The sequence below is a fragment of the Camelus bactrianus genome, chromosome 30 (genome assembly GCF_048773025.1).
Source record: "Camelus bactrianus isolate YW-2024 breed Bactrian camel chromosome 30, ASM4877302v1, whole genome shotgun sequence".
Taxonomy (NCBI): domain Eukaryota; kingdom Metazoa; phylum Chordata; class Mammalia; order Artiodactyla; family Camelidae; genus Camelus; species Camelus bactrianus.
In genome coordinates, this window is record NC_133568.1 from 19,122,857 (window position 1) to 19,148,483 (window position 25,627).

Consider the following 25,627-nt stretch of genomic DNA (forward strand, 5'->3'; position numbering starts at 1 on the left):
AACGGGAGAGGCTAGGCTGGACTTCGGATGAAGGAGAAGCCTCTGCCTGACTATCCACCCCGGGGGTGGGGATGGAGGCTGGAACCTGGAGGGCAGCCCGGAGGCAGCGCCAGAGCCTTCCCCACCACCACCCTCCCCTGCTAAAACCAGGCAGAAAGTAAGAGCGCTGGCGGCAGAGCACTAAGGGATTGGTCGCCTAGTGGGTTCGGAGTTTACTGTGCCATTATTATTACTATTATTAATGCCGTCGTTATTGGTACGAATGCCAGGAAGGATTTTGTCTTCTGATTGTTACATGTCGCCTGGAAACTGAGTCTGCCTTTCCTCAAATAAATTATCCCTTGACCCCTCTGGTCTCTGATGCTCCTCTCCATCAAAGAAAATTACCCCTCAGAGCTGTGCGGTGTCAGGGACCCCGCAAAGGAACTGGATCTACCTTAGAACAAAAAGTCACAACTTCACAATGTGCTTGCACCAACACTATAGATGAGTGTTGTATTTCTATGGCTCACCCTCCTCAGCCTCTTCTGGCTCCAGAATGGTGGGGGCATTGCCAGTGTTGAAGCCATACCTGACTGCGCTTTTTCCTTTCAAGTATTTCTACGATCTGGAAATTAATTTTTCTCTTAGTGTAACCCTCGTTGTCCCACAGGGCATGTTACCTGGCAGGGGCACACTCAGGTTCTCAACACCGGAGGAAGCCACAGGGGCATCTGCAGTCGCCTCCTCTTGGCTTGGCCCCTGGTCAGAGCTGCTCCAGGGCACAGGCTTGGCCAGCTGATGACGCAGAAAACAGGGCAAGACTGTGGGAGAACAGCATGTCAGAGTTAAGCCAAGTGCAGGAGATGAGGTCAAGCCTCCTCGCTGGCCACATCCCTTCCTGCCAGAGAAAAAAGAGAGACAAACGAGGCAAATGGGAAGTATTATAAATTGGAACCAAGCTCTCAGAGTCTACTTAGGCTGTTGTCACTGACTTTGGTATGACCTTTCCTTGCCAGCGCTTCTGATTTTCCCTATTGCCAATGCATGAGTAGCCATGCCTTTCTAATAGGACAGTTGTGGTGAGATGATCTAATTTTGTTTCCCAAAATGCTTTGAGCATCCTGGGAAAGGACAGTCTCTAAAATACGCGGTTTTACTGTTATGTGAAAAGTTTGCCACACTGCAGGTTACAGAGATTCATTTTTAGCATGTGTGCCATGTGGCAGTGTGGAATTAAAATGGAAAAGGAAAGTACAAACATAAAAATGACTTAGCATTCTTGACATTTTTGTGCATACTTGTAGAAAAATTATCTTTCATATGGGGAGAGTTGCCTGGGAATTTAATCAGTGTTTACACTACTGAGACGCCCCCTTCTACCTTTCGCCCCTGTAAAATTTTATGACCCAGTTCTCACAGAAGAGGCAATGGGAATGTAGTAAGTGCTGGGGGCTGAGGGGCAGGACGGAAGGGTTGTTAGGGGAACCATCACATAGAGTTTGGAGAATGGAATGGGAAGAAAGATGCCATCATCCTTGCAGAGCAGGGAAACATTCTTCTGGGGGAAAAAAAAAAAACCAGTTGAGCAGTATAGGGCAACAGACCCAACACTGGCTGTTGTCTGCTCTCAGATGCAGGATGGGAACTCCATCAGATGGTCCAAAGAAGACTAACCAAGGTGTCCTGCCCTCCTCCCTTTGGTAAAGGTAACTGCCTTCCTCTTATCTTTGGATTGCTGTTAACTTCTCCATCCCTGTCTGCACAGTGCAGTAGTTTCCCCTTGCCATTTCAAAGAGATTCAGATGTACTCTCTCAGCCCCTTATATATTTCTAAATATGCCCCAAGTTCTGAAGCCTCTCAGAGATGTGCAGCTGTTGGCAAATTTAAGTAAAAAGTTGGAAGTAATCAAGAGAGCCACTGAAAAGTGGGTACAGTTTTCCCCTGGTGGAGAAGTTATTGAATGCCTTTTGAGCTAGAGAATTACCCGTGTAGAAAGCAGGAAGGGTTTCCTTGACTTCCCTCTACTCATAAACCAGTAGTTGTATTTTTCTTTCCCTCATAGTAGTGAGCACTGTTTGGTGAAGCATTTTTTACAGTTTCGGACTTAAAATGGAGGTTTTGCCTGGTGGTGTTCTATGGAGAGAGGAAAAATGTAAAGAGATACGGAAGGAAGAGCTGCAGTGGCCAGAACATAAATCAGCCAGAATATATGGGAGGGTGATGAGAATAGGTCTTTTCACCCTAAAAAAAATGTCCACTTTGGAAGAAAAAGAAGTCTGATTATTGGCATCCAAGGCTGAAACCAAGGCAGCTGATGCCGAGAGGAGCCAAAGGGCAGTTCTTCTTAGTTTAGAAACAGCAAGACAGCCTCTGCCAAAGATTGCTGTAAACACGGAATAAAGATTTCATTGTGGGCTGGTGTGACTAGAATAATTAGACAGTTAATTGTTCATTCTGATCTGGTGGTGTTGTAATCAGTAGTGCAGAGAAGCAAAAATAAGAGCAAGGGAGAAATAGAAAAGTAACAGATCACTTTTATCTTCACTCGTTTCACTCTGATGGTACTTGGGAAAATCCTGATTCGTTTAAAAAAAAAAAAAGCATATTCATATCCCCAGAACACAGAAAATGCTGGTGATCTGAGTTCCATTGCTGCCGTTTCTCCCCCTCCAAGTTCTACTCTGGCTGTGGACAAAATTTCTCATCTCTTAAAATCAGCCTAAGAAACTACAGAAGTAACGAATGCCTGGGGTAACTCCAGTATTAATTCATAGATTTGTAGATGCAAACCTTAGTGTCAGCTCAGTCAAAATCTGTGCAAATAGCCCCAGATTTTTCTGCTTCTCCAACACTGTTTTCACAGACATATAAGGTTTAAGAAGTAAGTATTCCATTTTTTGACATTTCATTATATTCTATTGTGAAACAAATTGCCCAGTGATTAATCTTTCACATTTAATGGAAGAAATAGCCTCCTCTGTATTTTCATACTAATTTAGAGACAAAAGAAACCATATTTTAAGTGATAAGGGTGATTCTAAGCAGCTGAGCATCTACAGTTATTACAGGTAGGAGACTGTGGCTTATTGTTATTTACTAAAAGATGGAACTGTCATAAATCCCTTCTGAAATGACTTCTGCAATGAAACAATGAGTAAGGGACTCCCAGAGGGTATTAAGCACTTGGTGTCTGGGGTAGGGGAAAGGAAGAACCATGTATTCATTAGGTTCAAACCCTCCTTGAATCCCAATATTGACACAAACTATGGAGCAAAGTTCTCATTATTTGAATTTTAAAAAGAAGCATTTTTTAGTGTCAATGTTAAGTATAATTGTTCTGGGAATAAAAGCACTACGATATTAAGAAAGCATAATAAATTACATAAGGTCATAAAGTCTCATAAAGAGAAACACTTAGTTTCTCCAAGATACTCATTTTGTCTCAATTTGTTTAAGAGGTAGAACACTGCCCTTACTAACCTCTAACTTCTTTTACCCATCATGAATCAAAAGGGACTGCAAAGGAAGAATACTGACTAAAGTGTTAAAAAGCATAAGTGGTATAAAATTATGGAACTATCTAGCTTTCGGAAGACAAAATTCTACTTTACGAAATGCACTGTCTATAGCAATTAAAAATATAAAATCATATTGCCACATTAAATTATGGAAACAACCCATTTTAAAGAGAAATTTAGCCTTTTCTCATTTAATTGCTATTCATAGTTTGCTAAATAGTTTTTCAGAATAATCTGCCAATCTCCTGCTAACCAGGACTGTCTAGTTAAGAACATTCCTAATTACATATGGATTAACTTAATTTTAGAACCCTAAGAATATTCAAGTCAAAGCATTACTCAAGTGCAATGCAAAACAGAAATGGTCCAATTCCCCTAAAGGTATGTGTAATTTTTTTATAAGTTTAAGGAATCATAAAAGAGAGAACATTTGGTATGGGAATACATCAATGAATACCTACAATAAAAGAGTAAGGGAAGCCATAAACCGTTAGATCTTTTAAATATATGCAGAGTAAAGTAATAACGATACCACTGCTCATTTCTTCTTCCAAAGCAGTAAGGGCTGGTCATATAAAACGTCATGCAGAGTACAAATGACAAACGTGCACAGCATTTCCTGAAATGGGGGTGTTTTCGCTATCTGTAAGAATGTTTGATAATCTAATCAGGAGTTTAGAATTTATTTGGACTAATCCCATAGCCACGTCAAGAGATGTTTCTTGTATGGAAGAGATGTTTCTCATAGTCGCAGAGCTCCTAGCTGGAGTCTTACACATAGCAGATTCTCAATAATATATGTTGGTCTCATTTTTACAAGAAAAATAAAATGGAACTAATGGAATTTCCAAGGTGGATGAATCTATAATAGTCAAATACTTGAACTGACTTTGTTACTTCAAATTCTTTTCCCTAAACTGGCAAGATACACCTGTGATTAATAGTCATAATTACTGGCAATTTTCTGGTGTGGGTATGAGGGAGGAAGGAAAAGAGGAAAATCTTTAAAGGCTTTCCTTTTTTTTCAAGTTTTACCTAAATATTGAATGTGTTTATGTATAGCTAAGTTGTTAAAAATGCACAGAATCTCTTCATAATAAAGATGGCACTTCCCCAAATGGGTATTATTCGCAACAAATCATCACACATATTCTACCCTTGAAGTCCTGAGTATTAGACTAATTGTGGCTGCATATTCTCTGCAACTAAGTAAAGAGTAATTAACAAAATAATAATTTCATTCCACGGCAATGGCTACCTCTGGTTGTCACAGAAGCTCGCTTGACATATGGCCAAATGGTCAAGCCCAACCACGCAACTGCAGCACTGTCCAACATCCTGTGGGAGGAGAGAAACCTATAGTGAAATGACATGTGGCCAATACACTGACACTTTTCTGCTCCTGCACCTGATTTATAACTAAAATAAGCTATGTTAACCTTCCTACCAAAATGAAAAGCAGATGCCCATATGAACTGAAATGTCTATAGGTAAAGCATCAGCCTGGTTTTTTCTTTTTTTCTTTTAGGTCTGACCTTAGTTGAATGAACAAGGTGGTCTTAGTGTTTTCCTAGAGAACAGTACCTAGTGTAATATGTTGGCATAATTGGGAGCCAATAGTCAAGAGAGAACCAGGCTAGAATTAGCATGAAGATTCAATTACCCCTTGTTCCCAGAGGCACTTGTTTACCAGGATTGGAGCTAAGGTTATGGTCAAAATAGCACAGGAAGATGTGCAGTGCAGCTTGCTTGTTCTCTAGCCGATATCTCTGGAGGGAACCAAACTTTGGTTTCCACTTTCCACCAATAAGTTAAAAGAGAATTTATTAGATAGTAGGTGGTATAAATTGCTGGATACACATTTTAAGTGTGCATAAGTATTTTAGATGTATTTATAAAAATTTGTGGTTAAAGCTACTGTATACATAATATTTTCCTGAAGGAATAATGTACATTTTATATCATATTCATTATTATTTTGTTTCATTTTGTAAAGCCAATGACTTTGATCAAGTCCTAATATGGATTAATTTGCACATATTATGAATAATAAATGTATTTACCATCATTTGTTTTCAAAAACCAATAGAAGTCATTTCATTTAGCAATTTAATTAGAAGTGAGCTAAAGGGATTTCATTTAGAAGTAATTTCTAAAGGCAACTAAATACATGTTTTTTTTAATTTGAAAGATTATTAGCACTCTGATAAGAGTATCAAAACAGATGGAAGTGAACACTCAATCTTTGCATCTACAATCTTTTTCCAAATATTCTGGGTAGACATGAAGAATGGGTGTATCACCTACTTATCACCTATTAAGGTTGGGGGAGAAACCAACTGAACATTACAGCCATCTCTGTGCCCACCCATCCACAGACCCAAAGGTTCACTTATCTTCTTTTTCTAATGCAAGAAACAATACAAGTTCCAATATGCCTTTTTCAAACCCCTTGATTCCCTACATCCTAGGCCTCATCTGAAGTATGAATTTGCAAAGGCACCATCACCATATCACTGAAAGAAGCCACACTTGAGAGCATGTGTCTTGTAAGCTTTTTTGGACATTAAATAAGACTAAATCTGTGCCATACTTTGCACAAACTGGCAAGAAATCCCAAGGATGCTCCTCTTGTAAATAACTATTACATAAGATCTTTTGTTATCAATCACACTACAAATTATATTTAAAGCAAACAGTGTCTAGCAATCAAAGTATGTCTTCATTAACATTATAGTTGTAAAGTGTTATGGTTGTTTCTACCTTTATCCTTAAGCCTATGTTCTCATCTCAATAATACTGGGAAAATTTATTGCAGCCTAAAAGTACGAAGCATGCTCATATTTGGAAATAAAATCCTTGAGTAGTCACTAAAAAATTAATCCATTTGGCAGTTCTGCACCTCAGTGGAATACTTCAGGCAGCTAAGCACAGAGGCTATCATCCAGTTCATAGGGCTGGTGGACATTCGGAGATCAAATTACTGAGGCTTGCTTCTTTAAACACAGGAAAACAACAGATTTCTTCATAATACAGAAATGCTGTCCATGTCTTTGGATACATCTATATAGTTTGCTTGTGTCAATTAAAATGTGTTGCATTCAGAGAGAAAGCAGAAAGCGCAATAAAAATGAATAACCACTATTTATTTAAGTCCTTTCCCCTGGGCCAGACACCGTGCTGAGTGCTTCACGTGCACGGCCTCATTAATCTTCTTTGGGAAGTCAGTATTGTTATCATATTCATTTTGCAGATGCAGAACCTGAAGCAAAAGGCTAAGTAGTCACCCAGGGCAGATTTCGAACCCAGGACTCTCTGGCTCCCAAGTCTGGAGTTCTAATCATGCAATTACACTGCCTCCCCTACATCAGGGTTTCTTAACCTTGGTACTAATTACATTTGAGGCCAGATAATTCTTAATTCTTTATTGGAAGAGTGAGAAGGAGTGGTCCTGTGTGTGTAGGACACTTAGCAGCATCCCTGGTCTCTACCCACTAGATGCCAGTAACATCCTCTCAGCTGTGAACACCAAAAATGTCTCCAGGTGTTGTCCAGGTCCCTGGGGAGCAAAATTACCCCAGCTGGACAACCACTGGCACAGAGCAAAATTCAACCTCCATGTATTGTTCATGTTGCACACATTTTCAACCTAAGGTTAGGTCATTCATTTTTCAAATAATAATATAGATAAGTCTCATGGTTATGTTAGCTACATTAGAGATTTTTTTTAACACTTTTTTTCCTTGTTTTTTTTTGGTGGGGGAGAAGGGAGGCAATTAGGTTTGTTTGTTTGTTTGTTTGTTTATTATTTATTTTAATGGAGGTACTAGGGATTGAACTCAGGACTTCATGCATACTAAGCATGCGCTCTACTACTGAGCTTTACCCTCCCCATAGAGATAATTTGTAAAAAGAAAACAGAAACAAAAACAAAAAAACAAAAAATGATGAGACAAAACTTTGGGAGAAAAAATTACTACGTCAACATGAATTTATTAATATCAATTCTGCTCCTACTAAACTCGTTTCCTTTGGGGCCCAAATGGTGTGATCAAGAGATCCCTGTGATTATATTTCTGTATCAACAAAGATCAGTATAATGGTTGAGGAAGTTTTAAGCCATAGCACCTCAAGATGCCAAATAACAGGATTGTCCACAAGACTCCAGGTTCCAACACAACAGGCATGGCAACCCTTTTGCTCATCTTCATATCCCCTCATGCCTAGCATGTAGTCAGTATTCAATAAATACGTCTTTACTAAATGAATGAAATATGGTTAACCTAGTGTAGGTTTTGGATGTTCTACCGTAGGCCTCTGGACTTGATATGGATTACATTTTTCTTTAATCAGTGGCACTGATGTGCACATGATAATATGCGATCATATCTATAAATTTAATGAAACCAAAGGGATAGAGAAAACATTACATGAAGAAATATGATCAAAAAGGCTGATAGAATGGACCAGATCTAATAAGATGAAATTTATTGTTAACAATGCCAGTGAGGAAAATAAACCGTGTGCAGACTGAGCGGCAAGCCCAAGGCCTGTCACAGCCAGGGCAAAGCGGGGCTGCGACTCAACCCCAAGGCCTGTCACAACCAGGGCAAAGCGGGGCTGGGACTCAACCCCAGGCCCTTGTTACCCACTTTTTCCAGGGATGAGTCGGTCCTACCTTTGCTTTGTCTTGGTCAGGGGGCACCTGACATGTCCTGTTCTGTTCCACTCATCATACTCTACCCAAGCTGTATCTGTAGGAAACAGCCAGTGGCCTGAAGGAACCTAAAAACATGCCTTTCAGATGAATGGCTGAAGGGCTTTAAAATGGCCGACCTGACATAAAAAAGACCCCAAGGGGCCATAATAGTCACCTTCAAGTATCTGGAATATCTTCATGTGAAACAGAAAATAAATGTATCCCACATTGCCATGGAGAAGAAAATGAGGGCCCCTGAATGGAAACCACAGAGAAGCAAATGTTATGCCAGCATAATGATGAGCTTCCAGCGTAAGACAAATTGTCCTACCTGAGCTCCCCTGGAAAGCAGTGAGGAGGGCTCAGTCATCAGAGGGGAGCATGACGATGACTAGCCTACGGGAATTTGAGCCCAAACAGGTGGGAGAGTGTACCAGACGTTCTCCAGGATTCTTTCCAGCCCTCAGTGTGTATGAATTCCTTCTCATAGGCTCTTATTGACCTTGTAAATTACTCTATATAATTCTGCTAATAAAAGAAAGATCTATATTTTCTCTAATCCATATATTCAGAGTCATTGGAGTAACTAAAATAGAATAGGCAGGAGAGAGAACCTTACCACATGCCATATGGAATAAGGGTGATTTCCTGTGTGCCAAGCACTGTGTAAAGCAGTCACCAGCATTAGCTCATCTTTTCCTCACAAGAACCCCATGAACTAGTATCTGGTATCACCGTCACTGGATAACTGAGGAAACCGAATCACAGAGGAGTGAAATTGTCCCGGCTCACATAGCTAGTAATTCTAGCCTTACTTAACTTGCACCTGAGTCAGTCCAAAGTTACAAAGTCAGTTTTATAACTATTGAAGCACACCACCCCACCCTTTCAGCAGGAGTACACTTTTCTGTTTGAAATGTTGACAATTTCTAGAGCTTGAGACATAATATGGCTATTTAAATGTAAATACCTAAAACACCTTCCAAAGATTAAAATACATCATTTTAAAGTTTGTTGTTTTTTTATTCTCCATGATGTTGCTCCCTTCAAATAATGCAAATTGCAATAAGTTGACTTTAAGTAAATAAGCAAAATAGGGTTTTGTGGGGAGTCGGGGAGGGTTTAGATGTCTTTAGAAGAAAGACTGATATTGGAATTTCAGACATTATTCTGTAAATTAGAGAATTAGAACCCAGGCCTCCAGGCTGGAAGTACTAATATGAGAACAGGACTGTGAATTTCCACAAATTTAGGAAATTCTAATGGTCAAGTTTTATTAGACAATTGATATCATTAGAGATTGTGCTCTCTTCTGATCACGATTATCTTGTTGGATGATCTTCTGTCTTACAGTTATCTTACTGAATATTTCATAAAACCAAACTGGTTTTAAAATTACTTTCTCTGCTTTTATTATTTCAGTGCCAAAATGATGCTGATAGCTTCTAAAACAGCCTAGCAGAGATTCAGCTCATTTGTAACTCAGATTTAATTGAAGATAACTTCAACTTTGCAAATTAAGTCTGGTGACTTCCTCTTCTTGGGCGGTACTGCTTCATGCCCACCATTCTAGACAACAGTCAGTTAAAGACTTAAGACACTCTGCAGTATTTGCTTTCTAAACTTACTGCTACTCTGGTGCTTACATGCACTTCAGCACTTACTGAAGTCCATAATTCCATATTTATCATTCTTACAAAGAATCAGTGCAGCTGTAAGAGGGGGTCCAGGCACTTATCATAGGACTTAAAACGGTATCTTACGCAGCTCTCTTTGGGGCGGCTGTTTTGCCAAAAGGCAGGAGGCTTCGCCGAGCCCAGTGGCTTGCAGTACCAAGAAAAGCCTGTTCTTCATCCGTGGGTGATGGGGGTCATCTGCCGACAATGAGATCGTCTTGTGCTTCATGTTCACAGCCCACCGAGGCTCACGTCTAAAATAACTGTGCTGAGCCTCTGATCATAACATATCCTCACCAGGGCGTCATTCCACAGTGTCAAACTGTGGCTTGAAGAACGTTTATATGACTTTGTGAAGTGGAATGAAGTTGTTTTATTCACAAATTTCCCCCTCGGTTTTTACACTATTCCATAGGGGGAAACCATTATAAAGAGTGTTCTCAATATAGTTCATGCTGGAAAAAATTCTAAATCAAGGACCAAGACGTCTCCTAAATGAACATGAGTCATGGGAAACATCTCTACAACTCAAAGAAGTACGGAACATAGAGCGTGAAACCCTGAAAGCACCCCTTCAATCACATGTGAGCTACCCAGAATGGAGGATCTGATAGGTTATTCAGGAGATTTAGACAGAATAAATTAAGCACTGACCTGCAAAAGAGACATCTTACAAGCTCTGAAGAATGTACCAGGCAAATGCTGCTCCCAGTATCTGCTCCCGGACTTCAAGCTCCTTGAGTCAGCGTGTGTCAAAAGCCACGTGGCATCTATCTCTAGCCTCATTCATAGTTCTGAGAAGCGCAGCTAGTCTTAAGCCATGGCACCTTTGGACATCACTGGCTAAGGGATCTGAGTAGCTGGGGCAGGAATAAATGATGCACGGAGGAGAAAAAGAGTGGCCACTAAGGCTTGGCCTTATGTGACATAGGGCAGAGAGGAAATGCATCGTTATTAGGAGTTCATTTCCTTAGGATAAGCAGCCTTCAAGTTACAGAGACGTTACCTTCCCTTCCCCATCCTAATGCCACCATTGTTAATGTCCTATAGAAGACACCAAAGATAACTCTCACATCTTTAAGACAAAAGGAGACCTTTCATACATTCGGTGCTATGTAAAAGAAGTATTTAAGCTAAATTGGAGGCATCAAAAATAAGTAACTGCATTGAAAAGTCATAGCCATACTGAACAATAAACAATTTATGGAAGGAGCCCAGAAAAAAATTGTTTTTTAAAAAATTGAAAAGCATAGCTTCTGACAAGTATTCTTTATTTATGAGTATAAGTAGAATTTGTCAAGGAACATAAAAATACTAAAATAAAATGCAAGTCTGACATATACATTTCTCTTTGAGGCTTGGCACAAAAGGGGAATCTAAGTAGATATGAGGCTAATTGCAGAGTTTAATTCAATGATCATTATCTACACTAATTGAGAGAACAGAAGAGGTCGGGATGATGTGAAATCCTAAACGATTCCAAATCATTTATAGTTGACGAGGGCTGTGTTTTTGGCCTTTGACTTGAATACAGGAAAGTCCGGGGGTCTAGCAATTCAGTTTTTAAAAAGGTAGGAAACTTATAAGTGAAGTCTAGATGCCCAAGCTTCGAAACTTCTCTTGTTCCCCCCCTCTTCTCAGCTCACTCCCCTCTACTTGTCCTGGGGTGCTTGTGGGCCCTACTCACCAGACCAGCACTGGGCTTTCTGCTAAGTATGTAGATCACCTGATGGTTCACTGATCGTATACTTGCTCTTGCTTCCTGTTCCCTAAGAGCGCTCATGATTTTAAAAATATGAGGCTCAGAGGGCAAGAAATAGGAGCTGGTGCTGAGAGAGTTAACCTAGGAAGTGTTTGCCCCAGGGACACAACCCCAGGTCTGACAGACCCCAGACTGTTTACTGTCATCAAAAACACCAAAACAAAAACACCATCTCAGACATCTCTCTGGTTCCAAGGCAAGCTGGAATACAAATTGTTTCAAAAGGATACTGCACATGCAAAGTGAATAGCTGTCAACAAAGCTATAATTAAGGAGATGAGATGCTGTCAATAAATCTGAAGAAATGATCTTTCTTGGAGCAGCCACATCATGTCTTATCACTTCTCTAGCCTCTCCTCCAGGGCCTGCCTCCAGGATAATCTGGAGTCTTCTCAGCATCATTTAGGGGGGGAACTCCTTGTGTAGCTTTTTAGAGACTTTGAGAAATTCCAGAGACCATGCCTTTCTTCCTTTTCAGATGGACATGTTGCTAATGTTTTCTTAAAATTCATGGTGGTTTTTTGGCCAATTATTATCGATGGTCCTCCCTCCAGTGTTCCACGCATTTAAAGAACCCAATATCGTTTCATTAGTTGATGACTCTAGCAATAAAAGTACCTTCTGGGTGAAGAGAGCCTCGCCTTTGCAAATTAATTTCACATGTGCTAGTTCATGTTTGGGCACCATCTGCCAACAACCCTTCTCTTGGCTACAACTGATTTCATATTATTTCTTTGGTCCCCTGGAATATTTTAAGTCTCAACAAACATTTTTAAATGAAAGTAGAGACTTTCCATGCCAAAGAAGTCACTTTGCTTAATTTTCCACTGTTAGGGATTGTTTCTGCCACAGCCTTGCTCACATCACCCCCACTTCTTAAGGAAACTGTATTTCTTTGGAATGATCTCTGATCCTTTTTCCCAAAAGATGATTCAAAACTTATCTTGCTGAATGGGAGGAGACTACAATTAGCCATAGGTTTCTCTGCCGCACCCCAAGGCTCTGTTTTCTCCCCTGCACTAAATTCCATTTCTGCACCATGTTTGATGCTTGTTTCACCAATGATGGTGTTTGTCTCAGGTATATATTTTCTCTCCCCGAACTGAGTCACAGCTCCTTCAAAGCAGAGACGTGGTGTCTTCCTTTCCCCACTCTGAATGGTGGGGACTGGTCGACACCAAAGGCCTGGGGCTTTATGACACCCCTGAAACATTCTGCTGGGGCCAGCTCAGTGCTGGGAATATTCTAAGCACACCCTCCCTCAGCTCACTGCCTGACTGACGCAGCCACAGGAAAAGGAGAACTCCAGATGGTTGCTGCCATTTCAGGAAAGGAAGAGCCACGAAGGAACAAGCCGAGGGGCACAAGAGCACAACTAGCGCTAGGAGGAGAGAGGGGGATGTCAGGAAGGGTGCTGGGAAGGGGCAGTGAAGCAGCACTGTGTGAGAGTGGGAAAGTTTTCAGCTTTTTAAAAATACAGATGAATAATTACATTCTGTGTTTACTCTTTGGAATCTAGGTATAGCCTTGTGATAAGTTGGTGAAAGAAGATTTATTTTTAAACTGCATGTGGGCTGCAAGGTTGAAAACTGCAGGGGTTGAAATGTGGGCTCTTGAGGAGTGGCTGGGACAAACAACAGAATTACCAGAACAACTAACCATGTCTCCATCTCTGAATTCCAGGCACCAGGTGGCATCCTGGCAAATCTGTTCTCTGTGCCCTACCAGCTAAAAAATCTTCTGTTTGACTTTCACCATCTGCTTTCTTCTAGCAAATCTAACCCAAATCCAAAATGAGCAGGTGGATTTAGGTGCTGGAGATTGGCACTTTCTGGGGAAAACTGGAGAAATTCATTACCATTAGCAGTTTTAAATACGCATTTATAAGTTGAACCTCAAGCTGTCATTCTCTGAATATGTCTTCCCAGGATGAGGTGTACGAATATTAGACTTCCAGAAAATAGGCTAATTTAGAAGGAATTTGAGTTCTTAATGAGTGTTTCCTACAGATTCCATAATGACTCCGTTCTGTTTTTGCCATGTAAAGAAGTATGCCCTTTTCACTGTTGTTAGCATGCACTTTTTAGAGTCACTCCTACACAGTACAGTGACGATTATTTTTCCATGAATATCTACAGATTCAGCACCTACAGGTTCTGCACTGAGAATCAGAACATGTTCATTCAAGCCGTGTCTCTGTAGACCAAGACTAAAATCCAGATACAGCAACATCCCGAATAAGGCCAAAGTGCTGTATGAACTCCTGACTTTCCACGGGCATGTGATAGAAGACAGGACAATATCAAAATTGAGGGTTTTGATCAACCTCACATTGCGGCTTGCCACAGTGTAGTTTGGTTTGTATCTTCACAAATGAACATGAACTGAAGATTTAAATGGAAGACTAGAGAATCAGGGAAAAGTTATGTATTAGTCTGCTCGGGCTGCCACAACAAAACAGCACAGGCTGGGTGGTGAAAACGGAAGTCCAAGATCAGGGTGCCAGCGATCTCTTCTGGGGGGGGGGGGGGGGGCTGCGGGGGGGGAGGGTAGAGAAGGGAGGGGAGAGAGAGAGAGAGAGAGATCTGGTGTTTTTTCTTATAAGGACACTAATCCTATCGGATCAGGGCTCCACCCTTATGACCTCATTTAACCTAATTACCTCCTTACTCCCAATAGCCACATTGGCCAGTTAGGGCTTCAACATATGAATCTGAGGCAGCCATATACATGCAGTCCATAAAAATGGCATTTCAACCAGTAAAGCTTATTCAGGTACTTGTCACATTTAGACTGACTCAAGCATTAAGGAATCCCTGAATGCTGTTTGAACCCACTGAGTTTAAGTGACATTCCCAGTGGTCACACAGCAGTTGACTAACCTGAGACTAGCCTCCAAGACCCTGTACTGTTGTTCTTGCCAGTACCAAAGAGTGCTCCCCCTGCCCCTCCCCCTGCCAAAGTGCCTCTGTACTGCTTAGGTGGCCACTGAATTTCACGTTGTTTAGCAAAGTCTATTGCCGTCAAGTCTTAAAAGATACCCAACAAAACCAGGTTTTTCTCCCTGCTGTATTGCTTTATGGTCTATCCCTTGTCACTTTTGTTTAAATTTCTAGCTTAAAAATATTGGTGTTCTCCACGCCTCCATCCTCTTCTAGCAGGACACTTAACTTTCTAACAAGACTGTACTCCCTTCAATAATCCCCTTGGTTCTAGGACTGAACTACCAGGGATCTCAAGCTGGCATGCTAAGGTAGTGATACAGATGGAGGGTGACTCCAAGCAGGATTCCTTCCTCAATCAAAAGGAACCATAAGTGGGTGACTGAAGCTTGTTATGCAGTAGAAAGAGAAAGGGTGCAGTGTGAGGGGACAAGACCACTGCTGTAAGAGCTGCTGTAATAAAAACACCAAATGTCAGTGGTTTAACACAGTGATAGTCTATTTCTTGCTCACATCACAGTTCAATTTCATGTCAGCTGCACCTTCTGACCACTTTTTCCCCAAGCAGTGACTCATTCAGGCTGTTTTCATCTTGTGGCTACACCTCAACTCAGGGCAGAAATCTTTGCCCAGAGTCAGCAGAGGAGCAAAGAGAAAGTGTGGAGGATCTTTCAGAATGTTTTATAGTCAGTAATGAAAATAGAGATGTCATTTCCAACTGCCTCTCTCTGACCGGAACCCTGCCACATGACCCCGAGCGAACAGCAAGGGAGACTGGGAACTGCACTCTTCCTGGCTGCTCAGGAAGAGGAAATGGGGCTCATTAGCATCTGCTGGCTCTCTCACACAGCTCACAATCCTCTCTTCACTACAAAGAAGCATTCTGGTACTTAGGTGAACTCACCTTATTTCATGGCATCCAGGAGGGGAAATAGAGGTGGGAGAACAGGAAATAGCTGTCAGTAATTTCACTCTAACTATAACATGAAATGCAAACTCCTTAACAAATCTCAGAAGACATAACATAGCAATATTGTCTTATTAGGTGCTCTGTCTCAAGAATCAGACACTCTGGGTACAGCTGATGCTGCTGGTCCCAGGATCACACACTGAGAACCACTGACTGTAACTCACCCCACATTCTGTGGATGAGGGTGTCCCTCTCCTCACTTGATGATAAGCTCCTGCAGCACTGATTGGAGGTTTAGCCGACAGATGTTGCAATCCGGTTGCTTTAAAAATCACTGTTCCTGATTCTCCCTAAGCAAGTCACTTAAATGCCTGGAAAAGTTACTTCATCTCTCTGGGCAGGTTCACTCATTTGAAAACTTAAAGTAATAATGCTGAACCTCAAAGGAATTATATTTGATTATCTATACAAAGCATTTGCATCTTCCCTAACACATAGGAACCACACAATAAATGCTAACTGCAAATATTATCAGAAGAAGATGGAAACTGCATGTAGTTTGGCTCTATATGGTCTTTAGTCAACAAAAATAACTGCACAATTGAATTTTTAAAAGATGATTTTTTTAAAGGTGGTATAAGGTAGTTTAAAAAGAATCAGGTTTAGAATGCCTAAATCTATGTATGAGCTGTGTGACTTTGATCAAGTAACTTGATGTCTTTCTTTAAAATATATTCCTATCCCCTATGTCACAAGATTGAGGTCATGACCACCTACGTCATGAGATAACATGTAGAAGCTGCCAGCACAGTTCCTGTAACATAGTAGGTACTCAATGCCTTTTGAGTAGCAGTTACCAAGTTCTTCTCAAAATGGTTCTACAGTGGGAAATAATGTTTCAAACTATGCAAGTGAGAAAAAGCCATCTTAGAAAGACATTTTTGAGAGAATTAAATGATTATAGTTTCAAGCAGATGCTTATTAGGGTGATTTTTTTGATCTCTGACCTTTATCATATCCCCTCCAATCCCATCTGAAAACAGCCTCTCAATGCTTTTATTCAAATGATAATCACTGTGCAAAAACTCAATGTCTCTTCATTCAGGAACTTACAGTACCCGTCTTAATAAACCACAATGAACTGAACACATGAAGAATAACTGGATAAGCAGGCCTCTCTCCAGCTGTCATGTCTGTTTGTGACAGCAACTGGTATTTCATTGTAAAAGATGCTAATTTCAATCTAAGCTGCAGCAGTGTTGAGAGGAGCATAAAAGGAATTCTTGATTATCTATGTCACTAACTGTGGTCCCTGGGGATACGCTTGGAAACTTCAGGTCACATATGGCGAGAGTGCTATGATAAAATATGCATCAATGAAACTTCATGATTTATGATAATAAAGAAATGGACAGTTTCACCCTCTATGATAACTATTTGTGGCTGGTATTTCTCTCTTTACTATTTCTGGAGGCTTTATAAATGACATTGTTGTACTAATTGTTATATCATTCTGTACCTGGACCACCAGCTCATTTCTGTTCTGTCAAATTCCTGGGGACTTATCATAATACCGTTTCAATAATAATTACTTTCCCAATCTAAACTGAAGAAATAATAATTACCTTAGCTGCTGGACCACATTGGCTACCTCTCAGAGTTAAACAAACATTAATTATTATTTCAACTTAAATATCACTGCTTATTAGCATTAGTCAGGCTTCAGAGGAGAAGAGGGAGGTCAAAGCTCTCAGAGGTGCACAGCCCACATCATGGGGGGAGTGGGGTGTGGAAGTGAAATCAGGGTAACCACTATCTTTTCTTGGGAATGGACCATTCTTTATTTTAAAATTATGTTCTTCCTATTTTGGGGGCGGAGGTGCTGCTATGCCCTTTCTTAAGTGGTGATAATACTAGATGATTAGGTTGGGGGGGTGTTTAATATTCTTATTTAGCAAAAGTTAAAACTTAGCAACTCTTAACTCCTCCTTTCTCTGTTTTGAGCAGCTCTTGAAATCTCATAATCTAGAAGCCAGTTGGACTCTTCCCTGTAACATCCCAGCACAAAATCTTAGGTGGCCAAAGGCTTACTGACCATTTTACAAGTTATCTACCTGTTCCATTCAGAGAAATTCTCATTATTAGAAATTTACTCATTTTTATTGATCCCAAATCTGCCTTCATACATTCCAACCCTATTTCAGCCCTCTAGTACAGCATAGAATAATTCTCACCCCTTTTGTTAGAACAGCTTTTCAAATACATAAAGAAGGCAGCATGCTCTCCCAGATGGCCTCCACGCTAGTAACCCTCATCCGCTGTCAATGGTTTTTACTCCAAGTTACCCTGCTGACAGTTGCTCCCTCACTTCCAGTCACCTCCATGATGTGGGCCCCTACAAAAGAAGGGTTTGATACATCAGTGTCCAACTTAGAAACATTCATTTAATTGTCTAGAGAACAAAGCCCAAAATTTTTAGAGCAGCACTAGCTTCTCCTCCATCTGCTTCCAAACAAGCTTCCTCTCCCCCAGTATCCCCTCTTGTATGACACACACAGTTACACATCCTTTCTCCATTCTTAAACTTTTCTAACCCTGAGCATTTTCTCATCTAAGTGCTGATCTCTGTCTCTCTGACTGTTGTTCAAAGCTCACCTCTTCCACAAAAGTAGGAGTAAGGAGTGAGTCTACCTCTCAAAGTCCACACAGACTGACTTGAAGCAAGAGTTCTTCAGCTTTCAAATGCTCTATTGCTAGATATAAGTTTAGAAAGAAACACTTAAGGTTCTCATATCCGTTGAAAATATAATTATCAATAATGATTAAAATAAACTCTTTGGAATTGTCCTTTACAACATGTAACAAGTGTATATAATCCCCCTTCTACTTTTAAGACATTTTTAAGATGCTATGTAGTATTATTCCATTTATGTCTTCTGTTATTTTTTTCATGTTTTTCTCATGTAGATTATTTTTCCCTTAATCTTGAAATCAGATATTTGTCATCAGGTGTAAATATGTGAAATATTATTTCAACAAAATCTTACTTCTATTGACCTATAAAAATAATACTAAAATGAAGAATATATTATCTCTTAAAAATACTTATTTTCCTCTGCAGCCTAGATATAAATGGGAAAACAACTTTCTAAACCATAATTTGTGGGATTAATATATGTTATTTTATTTTGATCCTTATTTTAATTCCCAAGCTAACAGCAATTCACAGGCAGTTAAGAGACCCAATTTGATCAATTTTCTAAGTTGCTTGTTTTTCATTAGGATGATCCTTAAGGCAGGTGGCCTTCAATTAGTTGGGCTGACAGCTCTGGCTAATGTTTTAATGATCCCTAGCAAGGGAAACAAAAAAGAGGAAAAAAAACTAAGGGGATTTACAATGGTGAGGATAAGCTGGATCAGGCAGGGAGACAGAGTACATAACCACTAATTAACTCTCGTCATTTAAACATCTGCAAGCTAAAAGGAGATACCCAAGTATCCCTGCACTGCTGACAAGTCCTTGAAGTATATGCTACAAAGAGTAGCCTCTAATCCTATATTCCCAGACTCATAGGCACTTGTCAAACAGTCTAGCTAATAATACTATTGTAACATCCAATTTGTGAAGGCGTAACTATATCAAAATACTTGTCATAAAACAAATGGAAGGGACAACATAATCTCTTACAACAGCCTTCCAACTGTCCCCTCTGTTTCCATCTTGCATCGCTGCTATCTTATTTATACACAGCAGATAGAATACTCTCCGAGAATAAACTAGATTCTATCACTCTTTTGCTTAAAACCTTCTAAAGGATTCCTGTTGCAATTAGAATAAAATGCAAAAATCTTTACTGTGGCAAATAAATCCTATATATTATCTGGCCCTGACCATTAACACTTTTAGCTACATGAATTAGTAAGCCAACTGTAATGGCTTAAACACTTAAACAAGCAAGAGCGGTAAGCATTTCACCCTTAACCAAGTAAGAGGTTTATTTTTTTTTCTCATGTAATAAAAAGTCTAGAAGTTGGCAGCGCAGGGCTGGTACCACCGCTCAAAGTCATAAAGGAACCAAATTCTCACTGACTTTCTGCTTTGCCAACCCTAGCAAGTGGCTTTTGTCCTCATAGTTGCAAAATGGCTGCTCTATCTCTAGGTACTATGTCTACACTCCAGGCAAGAAGGACAAGAAACAGCAAGGATGAAAGTACTTTTAATCAGGAAAACAGTCAGTTTCCCAGAATCCCCACCCAGTAATCATCATCTCTTTTGAAACAACTTCACAAGGCTACTGTGACAGAAGAAAAATCAAGTGTTGGGGGATTTCTGTTACTTCATTTCCTCATCTCTCTGTTCCATTCTCCAGCCACTCTAGTCTCTCCGTCTCTAGAACACCCCTTCTTCGTTGCTATCTCTTGATCTTAACACTTGTGGTCCTTTTCCTTGACTTCTTCTTTCCAAATGACTGCGTGGGTCATACCTTCAGATTGTTCAGCCTCTGCACTGTTGCCAGCTCCTTCAGGCAGCTTTATCCGATGCTTCTAGCAAACAAAGTCTCACCCCATCTCCAGCTGCGCTTCCTCTCTCTCTCTCTCTCTCTCTCTCTCTCTCGTATTTTGTTTTGTTTTTGTTGTTGGTATTTATTTTCTTTATAACATTTTTGTTATTTGAAATGTTTTATTGTTTTTGTTTTTGTGTTTATTATCTACCCCCTCTTAGAACATAATCCCGTAATGGTAGGGTTTTCTGTCTTTTCCCTGCTACATCCAGTGCCTTGGACATTGCCTAGTACAGGGACGCTGAGTTAATAGTTTGATTCTGACTTAATGAATGAATCAATGGTTTTCTTGACCCGTCCTAAATTTTCAACCCATCTCTTCACTGCATTCTTAGTCACTCATCTTTGACTCTGAAATGAGTAACAGCATCACGCTGCTTGATCCTATTTGAATTTTTAAATTACATTTCATGTTTTCTTAAATTTCCATATTGTTTAGTTGGCTTTTGTAAGCATGACCTTCTTGGTCATAAAACGCATTTGAGACAATTATTTCCAATTGCTTTGTATATGTACTGGATGTTTTTCATAATCCCACCATTTATAAGCCTCTACTTTTAATTATTCTAAATATTTGTACCATGAACAATTTTTTCATATTTTCTGAGTGATTCTGTATTCTAAGGATTATTATTCAAAACTGGTCCTACACCCTCTTCTGTGTTAAAGTCCAAGAGAATACATTAAATAATTCTTCACAAACATATCTAGATCCCTTATGAAGTAAACAATTAAAACACTGAATTTTCACATTGTACTGTCAGACAAATCTCTAAATCTTGGAACACAAATATTTTTGACTAATTTTTGTCCCTGACTCAAACTTGGTAGATATAGTACATGATTTTAATGTGAATTTCCTATTCCATCTCATTTTTGCATCTCTCATGATACATTTTGCAGAGCATTATAGAGGGGCTCCATTTTCCTTATTCCAAAGATTTAACATTTATTATGCTCAAAGCTTCTAAAGATTTTTTTGTTTTGTTTTGTTTTGCTTTTCCTTTATATTCACTTGTCCCACTGCAGGGACAAAAAGCAAGGAGAGCAGGGGAAAAAAGAAAAGAAAAAGAAAGAAAGAAAAAGAAAAAAATACACCAAGTTCAGAAATCTTTTTCCCTTTCCCTTTCCCTCATAGGCATAAATGAGAGCCTTTCATGACCAATCTTCTAAGAATTCATTTTTCTTTTCACTCTAACTTCACTGACTAAGGGTGCGGAGTATAGATTATCTGGGTAAAGTAGAAGCAAAAATAGTGCTTAACTGAGATATGTCTTTCTTGAGAAGCCTGAGGCATGTACACTTTTCTTTAAAAAAATCACCAAATTCTTCCAACTCCAGGGTTTCTTTCTAAAGGGACATGAATATTTGGAAATACTGAGAAGGAGAGTTAAACATCTGTGAAAACAAAGGCTGTTCCTTACAGGTGAACCAAAATTGACCTTTCTAGCCATGGGTTCAGTCACTGGTGATCAGGCATCATCCGTCATTACAGCTGTTTCTATGGCAGCCCCAACTCCATGGTAAGTGCTGGGGCCTCCCTGTTGATGCCCTGAGTTTAGCATCAGGCTGTGGCTTCATCCCTGTGCACAGAGTGACAACAGGCACAGGCAGCTCTCCCTTGAGCAAGGTAAACTCTGCCAGAGATTATAGAAAAATCATTAGCAACATCCCAAAGAAAGAGTGCCTGTCAAACTTTAGAGTGTGCAAGAATCACTGAAGAGCTTATAGAGCTTGTTGAAAATGCAATCATTTTTTTCATCTCAATCTACTTGCACTGAATAAGGGTGAGAGCATGGAAGTAGAAGTAAAAATAGTGCTAAACTAAGACTGGATGTTCGATGGGTGGGATGTGGAACCTGGGAACCTGAATTTAACAAGCTCCTCAGGTGGTTGTGATGTAGCTGATCTGCAGCCAACACTTTGAGAAAAGGTGCCCCAAATTATTTACATGGGCAAAAGGGAGGAGCAGGGCTCATGCCTTGCCAGTTAACCCTGCTCTCCAAAATTGGTGATAATGGATATGATAATAGATATTAAATTGCCAACTGGGATGTATGAATAAATGAACGAATGAAATGTTTTATTCACTAACATTTATGGAGGGAATACAAAGTGAAAGAAACAATCCTTGCCATAGAAATTCTCAGTCCCTTGAATGAGGCATGGGCAGCCTCCACCCCCTGTGGTGAGTGTATAATGGAGAAATGCAAGGCTGGGGCCACAGGGAGAGGAGGGCTGCAACTTATTGAGCAGCTAGGCTGTGCCGAGCATTTGGAGACAAGAGAGCTACATGCTCTGCCTAGTGGCATTGATGCAGGCCTCAGAAGAGAGATGACATTTGAAGACTGAATAAGAACTTAACTGATTAAGGTAGAAACATTCTAGGGGGAAGAAGCAAAGAGTACCAATGCACAGCCAGGCAAAAAGAGCCAACACATTTCCAACTCTGCTTACCCCAGGGCTGGGCACAGGCAGAGAAATGGTAGGAAATCATTTCCTTAACTTGCCATCAAAACCATGAAGGTTTTTCTACACTCAGAACTTTCCCTTACCAAGTCAGCTGCATTCTGCAGAAACATACCGTATTTACCACACTTAATGTTACCAGTGGAGAAGCCACCATGATGTATGTATGCCTCAGGATTTTCAAGCAAATGTGCACAATAAATCTCAGCCTGAGTTCTTGGCACTCTATCATTAAAGGGGAAAATTCATCTAATTATCATTCAGACCACTTCTTTGAATGTCTCTAACAAGCCCTGGATGGTGCCTACAAGTGTTTCCATTAGTTTGCAAAAGCAAATTCCACTCCCTTTCTCACACGGCTTTGAGCTGCCTTTCTCTCTGGCTAGGAGCACGGGGGTAACAGAAGCCTGGAGAAGGAGCTAAGGAGGTGGGGGTTAAAAACGTGCACTCAAGGACATCCTCCAACCATATTTAACACATTCCAGCAGTGCTGTACACTTGAATGAAAATTTTAAATGAGAAGATAAAATGTCTTTCTAGATGATTTTACAGTGTTTTTTTTTTCTATCAGTGCCTTTATCCCCTCTTTTTTTCTATTGTTAAATTTACTTGATTTTTCAACAGATGACTGGATAAAGAAGATGTGGTATATTTAAACAATAGAATATTACTCAGCCATAAGAAAGAATAAAGTAATGCCACTTGCAGCAACATGGAAGGACCTGGAGATTGTCATTCTAAGTGAAGTAAGCCAGAAAGAGAAAGAAAAATATCACACGGTATCACTTATATGTGGAATCTAAATAAAAGGACACAAATGAACTTATCTAAAAACCAGAAACAGACCCACAAACGTAGAGAACAAACTTATGGTTACCAGGGGGTAAAGTGAATGGGAAGGGATAAATCAGGAGTTCAAAATTTGCACCTCTTGGGGAGTCATGGACATGTTAGCCATCTTGACTGTGATGGTAGTTTCACAGGTGTATACATCTATCAAAATTCATCAAATTATACATCTGAAATATGTGTAGTTTACTATACAAGAATTATACCACAACAAAGGTGTTTAAAAATATATATAATCAAAGAAAAAATTTACTTACTTTTGTCATCTAAGTTAATTAGCCTCTTGAAATACATGCATAAAGGAAAATTTAACAACCATTGTGCTAAGAACAGAATATAGTATTAAATAAAATACACTCCTCTGATCAGTCATTCATTGGTGACAGTAATAAAACAAGACTCTTCAAAGGCCACCTAAGTGGCACCCAGCAATGACCCGTGACCACCCAAGTATAGAAATTGGGAGAAATTGGTTCTGTTTATAAACAATAGCAATTTGACACAGAAATAGCTTATCTATTAAATCTAAAAATGAATTTTAAATTGGGGCTTGTACTTTCAATTTTTTTCATTTTTCTAGCATGTCTCTTTTATTGTTTTGTATGAAAGTGTCAGAACATAATAGGTTAGAAAATAAAAGCAACTGATCTATTGACACAGATAGTCCGAGATGCCCTGAACTAAGCCGACCCTCAGACTTATAATAATAATAATTACAATATTAATTTACAGTTGCACAGTGTTTTATGTTTTTCAAATATTCCCTTGGTCTTGAGTTCAACATTTCTATTGTTAATCTCCATTTTTAGAAGAAGAAACCCATCTCCAGAGAGGTCAAGTGAATCATCCAAAGGTGAGATGGCAAATTTCAGGCAGACCTAGTACCAGGACCTGTGGCCCCTTATTCCAAGAAAGGTTTTTTTCTCTCCTACCATAACTCAAAAATATCACTTAAAAAAATCAAATTTCAGAAAATTTAAGAAAATCTACCAACATGAGGAAGAAATGTTTGAAAACAATTTTTAGGGCATGGTTCAACGGTAGTGTTTAAAACTACACTACACTGTAGTGTTTAAAACTACTTGTAATGCATGCAAGGTTTTAACGCCAGTAGAGACATTAAGGATCACACACACCTCTCCTTCCATTATACAGACAGGGGAAACAGAGACTTAAAAACACAGGTATCCCCTGCTTTTTAAAAGTTCACTTCACACCATTTCACTTTTACAAAAGACCTACAATAGTACCTGTTTTCACTAACCTAAGGAAATCCAAAGAGGGTTTTCACTTTTATGAAAAAAAAAAAAAGGTGAAAACTGAAAATAGCGTTCAGCGTTTGTTTTGCAGTCAGCAGTTATAGAGGCATGGCACACCCTCAGCCGTAACAGTGGCGCCACCAAGCTCCCTCCCCAGGAAACACACTCAGCATCTCAGCATCAAGCCTCCGTAGCTTTGAACTGTGTCTGTGAGCACCTGCGCTTTTTATCAGTTTATTTTGCATGTCGGTTGACAAGATGCATCTTAACGTAATTGTTTCTCCAATTTACGTCATCACAGCTTATGAAAGGCTTCATAGGAACACTCTACTTTGGGACAGCGGGGTGTGGGGGGAAATCTGCGTAAGTGCTATCTATCAGCAGAGCCAGGGTTAGATAGCTGCTGGTCTCCTGACCCCATGTCCTTTCCACTTGTAAACACCGCCTCTGTCATAATTTACAACACATTTATTAAGCACCTACTGTACACCAAGGACTATACTGTGTGTTAAGGATATAAACAAAAATCCCAGCCCTCTAGCAGCTTATATTCTCACAGGGATGGACAACTAATAAATACAAAATAACTAAACTAGACACATTAGACAGCAATAAGTGCTATACAGACTAAAAGAAGAGGAAGGGAAGTGTGAGAGCAAGGGAAGCAGCAACTTTAAGTAATCATGGTAGACATCACAGAGTAGTCTTGGCTCAAATATCCATATTTATATAATATGCACATGCATATACAGTTTATTCAGAGCTTCTCAAAAATGTCATCACTTTTAGCCAATGACGGAAGTGAACTGGGAGAAAACTCATAGTTTACCAACCTTCACAAAGGCAAAGGCTTTGAGACAGGAGACTCTGAAGATGTAAATGCCCTGGAGAAGTTCTACACCTTGTTCTTGCCATCGTCATGATCCAAGGTTCAGAAATGAAAGGAAGCAGACGCACCTTTTATGATTAATTAACGAGTGTCCACCCTGCTCCCCTAA

At 39.8% G+C, this 25,627-nt stretch overlaps 1 protein-coding gene and 1 long non-coding RNA gene across 3 annotated transcripts in view; one reads left to right on the forward strand and one right to left on the reverse strand.

Moving 5' to 3' along the window:
- Positions 1-5,492, reverse strand: part of LOC141573285 (uncharacterized) — a 411,281-nt gene extending 405,789 nt beyond the window's left edge. For both annotated transcript variants that reach the window (XR_012503341.1, XR_012503340.1), the window contains exon 1: positions 663-5,492. This is a non-coding gene — a long non-coding RNA (uncharacterized LOC141573285). The remainder of the gene's footprint in view (positions 1-662) is intronic.
- The window catches only part of CDH20 (cadherin 20), a 178,677-nt gene that overhangs the window by 929 nt on the left and 152,121 nt on the right, over positions 1-25,627 (forward strand). The gene's annotated exons all lie outside the window — the stretch shown is intronic.